At 44.3% G+C, this 13,212-nt stretch overlaps 1 pseudogene; it reads left to right on the top strand.

The window, feature by feature from the left end:
- Positions 1-9,181: 9,181 nt before the first annotated feature.
- Positions 9,182-9,299, top strand: LOC126096079 (5S ribosomal RNA; annotated as a pseudogene).
- Positions 9,300-13,212: the final 3,913 nt, after the last annotated feature.

Here is a 13,212-nt window from a genome sequence, read left to right as displayed (position 1 = left end):
TATCTCACGCTTCATTAAACCGCCACCGGCAGTCCCACGGTGCGCGGTATGTGGCGCGCGGGGCGTTAGCAAGTGCGGCGACCCGATCGGGCAGTCGCGTGTGGGCAGGCGTCGCTCACGGTTGTGTCTATACCGCGAATTTTTCGGAGTAAATTAATTAAGTCTTATATTGTTATTTTGATATTTACCTACGTTACCTAAGTGCCTACTTGTACTTACAGGGTGTTTCAAAAATGACCGGTATATTTGAAACGGCAATAAAAACTAAACGAGCAGCGATAGAAATACACCGCTTGTTGCAATATGCTTGGGACAACAGTACATTTTCAGACAGACAAACTTTCGAAATTACAGTAGTTACGATTTTCAACAACAGATGGCGCTGCGGTCTGGGAAACTCTATAGTACGATATTTTCCACATATCCACCATGCGTAGCAATAATATGGCGTAGTCTCTGAATGAAATTACCCGAAACCTTTGACAACGTGTCTGGCGGAATGGCTTCACATGCAGATGAGATGTACTGCTTCAGCTGTTCAATTGTTTCTGGATTCTGGCGGTACACCTGGTCTTTCAAGTGTCCCCACAGAAAGAAGTCACAGGGGTTCATGTCTGGCGAATAGGGAGGCCAATCCACGCCGCCTCCTGTATGTTTCGGATAGCCCAAAGCAATCACACGATCATCGAAATATTCATTCAGGAAATTAAAGACGTCGGCCGTGCGATGTGGCCGGGCACCATCTTGCATAAACCACGAGGTGTTCGCAGTGTCGTCTAAGGCAGTTTGTACCGCCACAAATTCACGAAGAATGTCCAGATAGCGTGATGCAGTAATCGTTTCGGATCTGAAAAATGGGCCAATGATTCCTTTGGAAGAAATGGCGGCCCAGACCAGTACTTTTTGAGGATGCAGGGACGATGGGACTGCAACATGGGGCTTTTCGGTTCCCCATATGCGCCAGTTCTGTTTATTGACGAAGCCGTCCAGGTAAAAATAAGCTTCGTCAGTAAACCAAATGCTGCCCACATGCATATCGCCGTCATCAATCCTGTGCACTATATCGTTAGCGAATGTCTCTCGTGCAGCAATGGTAGCGGCGCTGAGGGTTTGCCGCGTTTGAATTTTGTATAGATAGAGGTGTAAACTCTCGCGCATGAGACGATACGTGGACGTTGGCGTCATTTGGACCGCAGCTGCAACACGGCGAACGGAAACCCGAGGCCGCTGTTGGATCACCTGCTGCACTAGCTGCGCGTTGCCCTCTGTGGTTGCCATACGCGGTCGCCCTACCTTTCCAGCACGTTCATCCGTCACGTTCCCAATCCATTGAAATTTTTCAAACAGATCCTTTATTGTATCACTTTTCGGTCCTTTGGTTACATTAAACCTCCGTTGAAAACTTCGTCGTGTTGCAACAACACTGTGTTCTAGGCGGTGGAATTCCAACACCAGAAAAATCCTCTGTTCTAAGGAATAAACTATGTTCTCTACAGCACACTTGCACGTTGTGAACAGCACACGCTTTCAGCAGAAAGACGACGTACAGAATGGCGCATCCACAGACTGCGTTGTCTTCTATATCTTTCACATCACTTGAACTGTTGTTGAAAATTGTAACTACTGTAATTTCGAAAGTTTGTCCGCCTGAAAATGTACTGTGGTCCCAAGCATATTGCAACAAACGGTGTATTTCTATCGCTGCTCGTTTAGTTTTTATTGCCGTTTCAAATATACCGGTCATTTTTGAAACACCCTGTAAATTTCATACTGTACTCTATTATTTTAGATGTATTCTGTTTTTGTTTTATTTACTTTTCAGAGGTTTTCTTGTGTCAGGGATCTTAGCGTAGGTGTTATTTCATGCCTTTTAACCTTTATTCACTGAATAGCTAAGGAAAATGGTACACCTGCCTAAAATCGTGTAGGGCCTCTGCGAGCAGGCAGAAGTGACGCATCACGGCGTGGCATGAACTCGACGACTGTCTGAAGTAACGCTGGAGGGAATGGACACCATGAATCCTACAGGGCTGACAATATATCCGCATGAGTACGAGGGGATTGAGATCTCCAGGATGGAGATCTCTTCTGAAAAGCCGGCCGCGGTGGTCTCGCGGTTCTAGGCGCTCAGTCCGGAGCCGCGCGACCGCTACGGTCGCAGGTTCGAATCCTGCCTCGGGCATGGATGTGTGTGATGTCCTTAGGTTAGTTAGGTTTAAGTAGTTCTAAGTTCTAGGGGACTGATGACCACAGATGTTAAGTCCCATAGTGCTCAGAGCCATTTTTTTTCTTCTGAAAATCACGTTGCAAGGCATCCCAGATAAGCTCAATAGTGTTCATGTCTGGGGAGCTTGGTGGCCAGCGGAAGTGTTTAAACGCAGAAGAGTCTTCCTGGTGTCACTCTGTAGCAATTCTGTACGTGTGGGGTGTCACATTGTCCTTCTGGAATTGCCCAAGTTCGTCGGAATGCACAATGGACGTGAATGGATGCAGCTGATCAGATAGAATGCTTACGTACGTTTCACCTGTGAGAGTTGTATCTAGATGTATCAGGGGTACCATATCCCTCCAACTGCACACGCCCCAAACCATTACAGAGCCTCCTCGAGCTTTAACAGTCCCTTGCTGGCATGTAGGGTCCATGGATTCGCGACGTTTTCTCCATATCCATACACGTCCATCCACTCGATACAATCTGAAACGAGACTTGTTCGACCAGGCAACATGTTTCCAGTCATTAACTGCCCAATGTCGGTGTTGACGGGCCCAGGCGAGGCGTGTAGCTTTATGCCGTGCAGTCATCAAGAGTAGACGAGTGGGCCTTCGGCTCCGAAAGCCCATATCGCTGATGTTTCGTTGAGTCGTTCGCACGCTGACACTTGTTGGCCCAACACTGAAATCAGCAGCGATTAGCAGAAGGGTTGCGCTTCTGTCCCGTTGAACGATTCTCTTTAGTCGTCGTTGGTCCCGTCCTTGCACGTTCTTTTTCCGGCCGCAGCGATGTCGGAGATTTGATGTTTTACCGGATTCCTGATATTCACGACACACTCGTGAAATGGTCGTACCCGAAAATCCCCACTTCATCGCCACCTCGAAGATGCTGTGTTCCATCGCTCGTGCGCCGACTATAACACCACGTTGAAACTCACTAAAATCTTGGTAATCTGCCATTGTAGCAGCAATAACCAACTAACAACTACGCCAAACACTTGTTGTGATATATGGGCTATGCCGACCGTAGCGGCGTATTCTACCTGTTTACATATCTTTGTATTTGAATACACATGTTTATACCAGTTTCTTTGGTGCTTCTATGTAATTTAATAGTATACACGGTACGATCGCCACTCTATCCCCTACATTCACACATATACTTTCCGGCACGAAAGACGAACCATCGACACGAGATATTTTTCACTTATGCGATTTACGTGTTTCTTTTTTTAATTCTCACATGTATTCGTTAACAGTGTTTTAGTATTTATTTAGCTAATTTTGGTAACATAAGTAACAAGCAGAGGCGATGATTCTAAATCAAGTTAGAAGAAAGTGGGCTGCCACTGCGTTCTCGTGTAACAGGTGGCATATCATTTGATTCAGTACTGAATTGTAGACCCAGAACTACAAAAAAGTCTACGTGAGCATATGTTTATCTTTTACAGTTGAGTCATAATCTTCCTTTCTCTGCTTCATAGGTACTGAAACGGCCTACTTCAAAAGTAAAAAATCATCTTGTTAGTCAACCGTGACAGATAAACACATGTTCTCGTGGCCTTTTATGTAGATCTTTTTGAGCTATACATTCTGGTACCACGAAACTTGATGTAGCTCTTATGTTTTATACAGCGTATATTAAGAGAGAGTGCTGACAGAAGCATTTTTAGTTCATATAACTGATGAAATTCAAACAACTGAACAAATTTTCATGCAACATAGCTGAAAACGATCCCGATCAAAACAACTTTCAAATAAAAAAAAAGTATTGCATTAAAATCAAACATTTCGTTTGGGAGCTACAATGCCACAGACAGATACACAGGTAGACACGTTAAACTATTAACACACACCCCTCTGTTTGCATTGGGGGTTTAAACTTGGGCATGGAGTCATTCTGAACATGGTGAGAAATGCAGGAGCATCCATCTACGCCGGTTCACAACTATATCAGACCTCATCGACAGTAGTTGCTACTATGTAGTTCATGACAACATGTTTTCAATGGTTATCATATCTGGTGAACCTTATGGCCAGGTCAGAAGTCAAATACCCTGTGTATCAATGTAGGTCAGAACAACAGGGCAACATGCTGTTATCTTGTTGAAAGATAACATTTCGGAGACCTCGGACCTAGGGCACACCCACTGGCCACAACACGTCAAAACATGCTGCCTGCTTTTCAAATTACCGGCTATGCGAAACGGAAGTGATAGTGTAGCGTACCCAGTGGCTATCCATGTCATCTAATAGGTTATGGCGTTTATGCACATCCCTGCCCACGTTTATTACTTGTTTTAATACATACTATAGGAAGATATAATTACGGGAGGTTAGCGAGTAGTAGGATCACAAGGCAGACTCGATGTGCCAGAGTGTCACACAGCTTGAGAACGGCCGGGCGACCAACAGATAATGAGAATTCACTTACAATGCTGGGAGCCAAGCAGCTAATGTTTTATTATCTGAATTTGCAATTAAAATATTAATATACAGCTCCAACCGTGCTGATGGCGTTACTTGCACTGAGAACTTGTTAATAATAATTTCAGTATCACTCAGTTCATCGGGAAATGTCAATTACAAATTGTAGTTACTGTGAGCGCTTATTGATGGAATGGATGGACCAATCACAATGCATCCTGAGAGGGCAGGCGAAAGGATTGCTAAGACAGTTCACTAGTAGTCTACGATCGGTTTCCGAGGAGGTATTACGTGAATCTATTTATAAAATCTGATTTCATAAAAAGGCGGAACAACTTGTTGGATTATCGCCTCGCATGAGGTACTTGTGCGATGTCGTGTTAATCCAAGGCAGTCTTATGATCAGTTTTCGGGGTGGCAACATGCGAACTATTGTGTGAAGTGTAACTCCGCGCAAAGATGGAATTAATTGTTGAAGTTGCCTTGGTAAACATATTTGTGCGATATTATATGAATGATGTGATAGACTGGCCTAGAAATCGGTTTACTAATTTTGCAGTTGGATCGATCAATAAAAGAAAATTAGTTCAAAAAATGGCTCTGAGCACTATGCGACTTAACTTCTGAGGTCATCAGTCGCCTAGAACTTAGAACTAATTAAACCTAACTAACCTAAGGACATCACACACAGCCATGCCCGAGGCAGGATTCGAACCTGCTCGGCTCCAGACTGTAGCGCCTAGAACCGCACGGCCACTACGGCCGGCAGAAAATAAGTTGGCATCCTAATGTTTATATCTACCCACTTCCATATTATTAAGTACTGTTTATTGTACAACAAGCAATACAGCTCACGACTGATGGAGAAGAAATCAATTGGAACAACGTTCACAAGACGCGACGCAAACAAGCTGGCTACATGGTTATATGGTTACATGAATTGGTGGGGCAGCGTGAGGAGGGGGGGGGGGGGGGGGGGAGGCACGCAGCAGACGCACGTAGCAACATAGCAACATTGTGCGTTCCCGTGGACATCTTGTGGCAGACGATACTGTGAACATGTCTGCTGTGTTTTTGTTATAAGGTGATGGGCCCATATGAGGATGACGAATGCCATCTGGAAACGTTCGTTCCCCCAGTAGAGTCCACAACCAGGTACGGCGATCGTTATGCTGTAGGCTGAAACGAGACTCGTCTAAAAAAATGGTTCAAATGGCTCTGAGCACTGTGGGACTTAACTGCTGAGGCCATCAGTTCCCTAGAACTTAGAATTACTTAAACGTAACCAACCTAAGGACGTCACACACATCCATGCCCGAGGCAGGATTCGAACCTGCGACCGTTACCGTCGCGTGGTTCCGGACTGTAGCGCCTAGAATGGCTCGGACACCCCGGCCGGCTCGTCTCAAAAGACGTGACGCGTGACATGTTGAAAAAAGTGTCGGTTTCATTTTGGCTCAAAATCGAGACAAAAGCGTGCACCGAAAATAAACTTCTGAACATATCGCTAAAGTCTACGTACGCTGATAAGGAATTTTATTTACAATGGCGGCATCATATTCCGATCAAAATCGTATGTAACGTTCTCAGATTATGTTTCCCGCCAATCTGAAAAATATCGGATCGAGAAAAACGACTTTAAAGGTTTGGATTAAATTTTTTGTTCCTTTTTTGTACATACCTCTAATGAGCGATTCCTGGACCTTACAGCAGTCCTTCCATACTCAAAAGGAGGTCCTTCTCTATCTTCTTCGAGATCACGGTGGTCCTGCGGGCCTCTTTGGCAGTTTCTGTCATTCGCTGCTATGCTCGCTCGACACGCTACGATTTTCGTTCGCTTTTAGGCAGAAATTGTAATAGGCTGGTCCGATCTCAGGTTAGAGAGCCTTCATAATTTCCTTTAAATACCTATTAGACCGTCTTTGACATTACATGTCGACAATCTTTTACCCGCTCTGAATGCTTTTCAGATACACTTTCTCAGAAATCGCCTCGTAACTCGTGAACGTGGTTTCTGGAGTGCTGGGTATGAGCATCAGAGTAAGGTAGATATCCCACAGAACACTTTAAACCAATTATTATTTTCGTGCGGCTCAATGGCCTGGTGCAAGTCTTCAAACTGGACAATTTGCGTGTCCTTAACATACCCTCTAACATTCTGCGTGGTGTCTGTTTGTTCTATATCGTGTCTCCCTACCACTTTCGCGCAACGACGCTCTGAGCGTGTTTTTTAGGGAATTGACTAGTTTGAACCTGGGACCTGTTGCTGGTAAGGAGACGTCAGACCACACACGACATGTAGAGTTCAGAAGAGTTCAGTGAGACTAGCGATGATATAACCAAATACATAATGATTTCAGCATCAGCTCCACTGCACTCACTGTAAAAGAATCTTAATACTAACTAAATTTAGTGGAAGGGGTTCAAGGCTTTCCTATTTTTAGTTAGCTGGTAAAATAACGTCGAAAAAGCAGTTAAGTTTAACATTGGAAATTTTATTCTACTCACAAAACATTGTTTATAAATTGCACTATTGATAAAAGGAAATGTTTTAATACAGGATGGTAAAAACCAACTGTGTTCAACAAAAATGTGAACGAATATTCCTTGAATGGGTTTCCAAGTTCTACAATGGATCGAAGGATGACCTATGCCATATCACATCTATAATCTAGGTTTAAATTAAGTTTCACAAAAGAGAAAACTATCAAAATGGTTTACAGTGAGCCTCAATTATCTTTAATTACTTATTTAACTTGTCGTAAATTACAGTGGCTGATGTGGCTTCTCAATAACTATATAACAGAAAAATCATTGCATTTCAGATTTTGACTTAAAGTGGAAAATGTGAGCACCATGAGCTTTAATTGACGATCGACACTAGTATTACGCAAAAAGGGGATGTAACAGATAAGACTTCTGCAGTTCTGAGTGAAGCTTTATGCGCTGTTATGCGGCATCGCATGCGTTCATTACCTTGTCGGTGTTCGTAAGGGGGCGGCGGGCAGCACAGCTCCCCTCACTTCGCCGTCTCGGAAGCAACTCTCTCCTAACTTCTCCTTACTACAATTTACCGCAGTTGGTTTAAAAAACTATCTGGCTGTGTCTTCATTTGACCAATCGGGGTCTCAATGTTAACCTTAAGCTCCACCTAAAAAATTCTGTCTACCCAATGAGAAACGTTATACTTTTCGTGGTGGGGCAATGTTTTTAAAGTTTGCTACGAAACAGAGACGCGAAAACGTCTCACGCTAAAACTTGCAGCTGGTGTGATCCTTTTAGTGTTATCGTAAGATCTATACTGTTCTTCTGGAGGTCTCTATCTTTTAACATGGGTTAGGGGGTGGTTCTGACGTAACAGAGACGCGAAAAAGTCTCACGCTAAAACTTGCGGCTGGGGTAGCCCTTTTTGGGTTATCGTAAGATCTATACTGTTATTCTGGGGGGCTCTTGCTTTTAACATGGGCTGGGGGGTGGTCCAAGCGGTTAGCTGGCGACGTGGGTGTGCGTCCCTTATCGTAGGGCCTTCTCGCTTAACACGGTTCTGCTCTCGGCTTCTGTTCTCGTTTCTCCCCTCGGAACTGCGTCTGTCTCACGGTGGGAAGGTATGACATGCATTTAGGCATTCTTGTGTTAGTCTGTGGTATTCCATTTGCTCACTCGTTACTCGTATTACTTTGGTTAATTTAATGTCACGATTTATTCGGAGCTATGTGACATACTACTGGATTTGCTTATCATGTCAGGGTTTTCATGGAAGGTGTTGGAGTTACCTGACACCTTACAACCCCAGTCGTCCAACCGGGGAAACGGGACTTAGTGTGTAACGTGGAATGTGGCGACATCTTTTCGCATACTGAACGAGGGAAATATTGCTGTCTATTTGGCTCCTCAAACGCCCTATTATCATAGTCTCATTATACCTTCGCGAGATGTACGATACTGGCAGAAGAATGGTGGCAAAATATCCTTGGAATACAGTTAAACTACAATTACCCAACAAGATTTCGGGAGAACTTCATCTTTCTTCCAGTGATTCCCATTCACCTTCCCCCAGTACTTCTGTTACACTTCCGTATGGACTGTAGCGACCTGTTACGATCCTAGCAGAGTGTTACTGAATCCGTTAGATGTCTGTTGTCACGCCGTAATTGATGAGGACTCCAAACACCGGAATAATAGAATAGCTCACCTTTTCCTTTACAGATGAGATGCACTTTCCCAGAACCATTCTAACAAGGTTGAAGCTTCATTTGCTTTCCCTAAAACTGATTTATCATGATGGCCCAACTCCACATCGCTTCCTTGTTTACCCCCAAATACTTATATTATGAGACGTACTCAACATGTTCACTGCTGATTTCGCAATTAGATACATTGGTTTCTTTATTACAAACGTTATCTTATACAGGGAAACGACAAAACTATGGAAACACCAAAATACAACACATTAACATACCTAATACGATATAGGAAAACCACTGGCATTGAAAACATCTTACAATCGTTTCGGAATAGTGATAGTCGATATTATTCCATTCATGCCAATAGCCTTGCCGCAGTGGTAACACCGGTTCCCGTCAGGTCTTCGAAGTTAAGCGCTGTCGGGCTGGACTAGCACTTGGATGGGTGACCATCCGGTCCACCGAGCGCTGTTGGCAAGCGGGCTGCACTCTTGATTGCGAAGTATCGGCTCCGAACTCGTAAATTTATATCCGGAGAGCGGTGTGCTCACCACACGCCCCTCCATATCCGCATCCAGTGACGCCTATGGGTTGAGGATGACACGGCGACCGGTCGGTAACATTGGGCCTTCTGAGGCCTGTTCGGACGAGGTTGAGTATTATACCATTCATCCAGCAAAATAGTGGCAAGGTCGGTTAGCGTTGATGAAGGTGTATAGCGATCACTCACCCTTTCTTACAAAGCAGACCTCAATGGCCCAACAATATTGACGTCTGGTGACTGTGGCGGCCAGGGTATAGCCGACAGTTCATCCTAATGCCCTCACAAAACCAGTCCCCGACGATCCGAACTATGTGTGGATAGGGATCCTGTCGTATTCGTACAGGGGGTCACCACTGAGGAACAGATGCACACAGGTGACAAAAAAAAAAGTCGTATGACAGCGATATGCATTAACACACGTGGCGGTAGTATACAAGGTACAAAAGGGGAGCGGACTGGCGGTGTTGTCATTTGTACGCAGGTGATTCATTGAAAAGATTTGCCAGCCGTCGTGGCCGAGCGGTTGTAGGCGTTTCAGTCTGGAGCCGTACTGCTGCTACAGTCGCAGGTTCGAATCCTGTCTCGGGCATGGATCTGTGTGATGTCCTTACGTTCGTCAGTTAGGTTTAAGTAGTTGTAAGTCTAGGGGACTGATGACCTCAGATGTTAAGTGCCATAGTGCTCAGAGCCACTTGAACCATTCAATTTTGAAAAGATTTCCGACGTGGCTACGACCGCACGACGATAATTAACATGCGGAATGGTAGTGCGGGATAGACGCATGGGACATTCCGTTTCGGGAATTTTTAGGGAATTCAGTATTCTGAGATCCCCAATGTCAAGAATGTGTCGAAAATACCAAATTTCAGGAATTATCTCTGACTACGGACAACACAATGGCCAGCAGTGCTAACATACACTCAACACTGCGCGAAATAACCACAGAAATCAAAGTGCTACGTACATAATTGGCTATGGAAGCAGACGGCCGATGCGAGTGACTTTGCTAACAGCACAGCTTCGCCTGAAGCGTCTCTCTTAGACTCGTGACCCTATCGTCTGAACGGTGGACGACTCGAAAACAGTGGCGCGGTCAGGTGAGTCCCGATTCCAGTTGGCATAAGGTGATGGCGGGGTTCGAGAGTGGCTGAGAGCCTTGAGACGTAGCGAGAGGTCAGTTAGTGCACAAAATCCTACACCGGCAACAGTTCACAGTTACGGACGGCTATAGAGGCACCATGGTTCCAGCCGGCCGGTGTGGCCGTGCGGTTCTGGCGCTTCAGTCTGGAACCGCGTGACCGCTACGGTCGCAGGTTCGAATCCTGCCTCGGGCATGGATGTGTGTGATGTCCTTAGGTTTGTTAGGTTTAAGTAGTTCTAAGTTCTAGGGGACTGATGACCACAGATGTTAAGTTCCATAGTGCTCAGAGCCATTTTGAACTATGGTTCCATATTTCTGGACACTATTTCCAACGAATTCTTGAGCCCATCCCAAGTTGTGTTGCTACATTACCCCGGGAAAAAACAGGTCCGACACTATATTATGAGGTATCCAACGGCTTTTGTCACCTCCGTGTGCTGTACCATGGCATGCACCTGACCAGTCAAAGTAGTAATATAATCCGTAGCACTAATAAGACATGTAAGAGTTACATAGGAGCCCATCGAGTACCAGAGTAGGTTCACCCAAAGCATTACCGAACCTCCGTGATGTTTCACTGGACAGAAATTGGGAACAGCGAGACAAAAGAGTCATCTGAACCAAAGACTTTCTTCCACTGCACCACGTTTTCCTGTTATGGCCATTTGCACCATTGATGTGTGTGAGACGTGGTACTTAGGGAAAGGCAGGATTCGGTGTGGACGGGACCTTACTGAGTTACCGTTGGTTGCTCAGTTTTTTTATTTAAATGATGTGCACTTTATTTGGAACCAATAGCAAATTAGGTTGACAATAAGGAACTGTTATCAAATTTGACTGTTAAGACACAATGTCTAATAAAAAAAAATTGTTAAGCAAGTTGCGCTCACGGCTGAAGGCCTTATTGACCAGAAATTCAAATTATTTGTCGGCTGAACGCCCCAATAGTAATAAAACAATTTGACGGCTGAAGGCCTGGATAGCAAATTCTTAAGAACAGTTACATTTCTCCAAGAGTTGCTAAAATTTTTTTTTAAAAAAGACAATCATCAAAATTTCACTATTAAGAGACAATATCTAATTAAAAATTCTTAAGACAAATTGCATTCATGGCTGAAGGCCTTATTGACAAGAAATTCGAATCATTCGTCGGGTGGAGGCCGCAATAATAGTAACTCAAAAATTAAATATATATTTTTTTAAATCATCTCAACCTGATCAAACCAAGAGAGAAGTGGGCCACAGACAGTTCTCCAAGGGTCGGCCTGGGAAGATCGCTCAACTCATAACCGATGAGACAGGCAGCCAAGAGTTGTATTCACTTAACCCGATTGCAGCTCAAACTACAGACAGTTTACGCAGACCCACACTCTTGCAAAATCTACCTAACGTCTGATAACCATTACAACGACTGAATAACCCAGGCAAGGCAGAACCCACGGACAGCACTGCGTCTTCATAATCCGGTGTTTAAAACATCCAGAAGCAGAAGGACACACTACGACCAAAGTAGTCCAAAAGAAACAAAATATCCGAACCACAGGTAACTGGCGCGTTAGTGGCCACTAGACAGAAAAATACCGCTGGTTGAACTTCACCAATAAACACAAGGAATTCAATGATTAAATAAGAAGCGAAGGACGGCTAACTAATTTCGCCTACTGCAAACACTCCACTCGTTGCTCTTCGTCTCAGCGACCCTGTGAGCAGCAACGCGCGAAGAAACGGTGTGAACTCAAAATGGTGGAGGTTTCATTACTGGGTTAATGTTCACTCAACTCAAACAGGGTGTATACAACCCGGGACAACCGGGAGATCGGGGAAAAACCCGGGAATTTTTCACCCGGGAGAAAACCTGGAAAAACCCGGGAATTTTTTAGAATTCCGGGATTTTATTGTTTTAGTTTTCAATTAAATTTTTGTTATTTTGACTGGTAAGAAATAATATTCAAACAAAGGATATTACTGTATCCCGCTAGTGCAGAATAATACTGCAGCAATAAAACATGAACGAGAGAAAAAAACTAAAATAAAACTTGTTGCAAAGGAAATGCGCCATGTACAACAAAACACAGTGCTCATACAAGCATCCGTCAGCAGCAAAAAGTGCCAAAGGCTTTAGGAAGACTATGCAATGCTTCATAACAACAAATTGCCTCCGATGAGCGTGACGTCACAACTGTTTACATTAGATTCGTGTGAGCAGTTGCGTGCGGGCCCATGCGCATGCGCAGTTGAGTCACCCATGTGTAGTACCTTCTCCCGTTTCTGGCTACAATAGTGTGGCTGTTAGCTGTATAAGCAGAAGCAGCAAGATGCTACTCGGAAAAATGTTACTGTCGCGTGCAAGCCGCCATATTCACTGGGAGCGAACCGGGGTATCTGTCCCGGGCGGCAATTTCAGCCAAGCATTAATCGCCTTGCACAAAAATGAAATTATTTTTGTCGGTTTGCTAAGGAAATGTGGTTTTTATTAATCTTTTCCGATCAGGCAGTCAATTTATTTGTAACGAAACGTTTAATTCCTCACTATTGGATAGTTTCAAGTGTTCTCTGCATTTCAAAAGAGCATGTTTTCGTCTTCTTGCAAGTATGGCATTGTGCCATAATAAAGAACCAAAAATGAAATGATACAGTACTGGTGCTCCAAGAAAATTTGCAACGGAATCTGGACGTACGAATGTGCACTTTAAACCGAAAATGCA

This window comes from Schistocerca cancellata, chromosome 8 (assembly GCF_023864275.1).
Source record: "Schistocerca cancellata isolate TAMUIC-IGC-003103 chromosome 8, iqSchCanc2.1, whole genome shotgun sequence".
NCBI lineage: Eukaryota > Metazoa > Arthropoda > Insecta > Orthoptera > Acrididae > Schistocerca > Schistocerca cancellata.
This window is presented reverse-complemented; position numbering and strand designations above follow the sequence as displayed.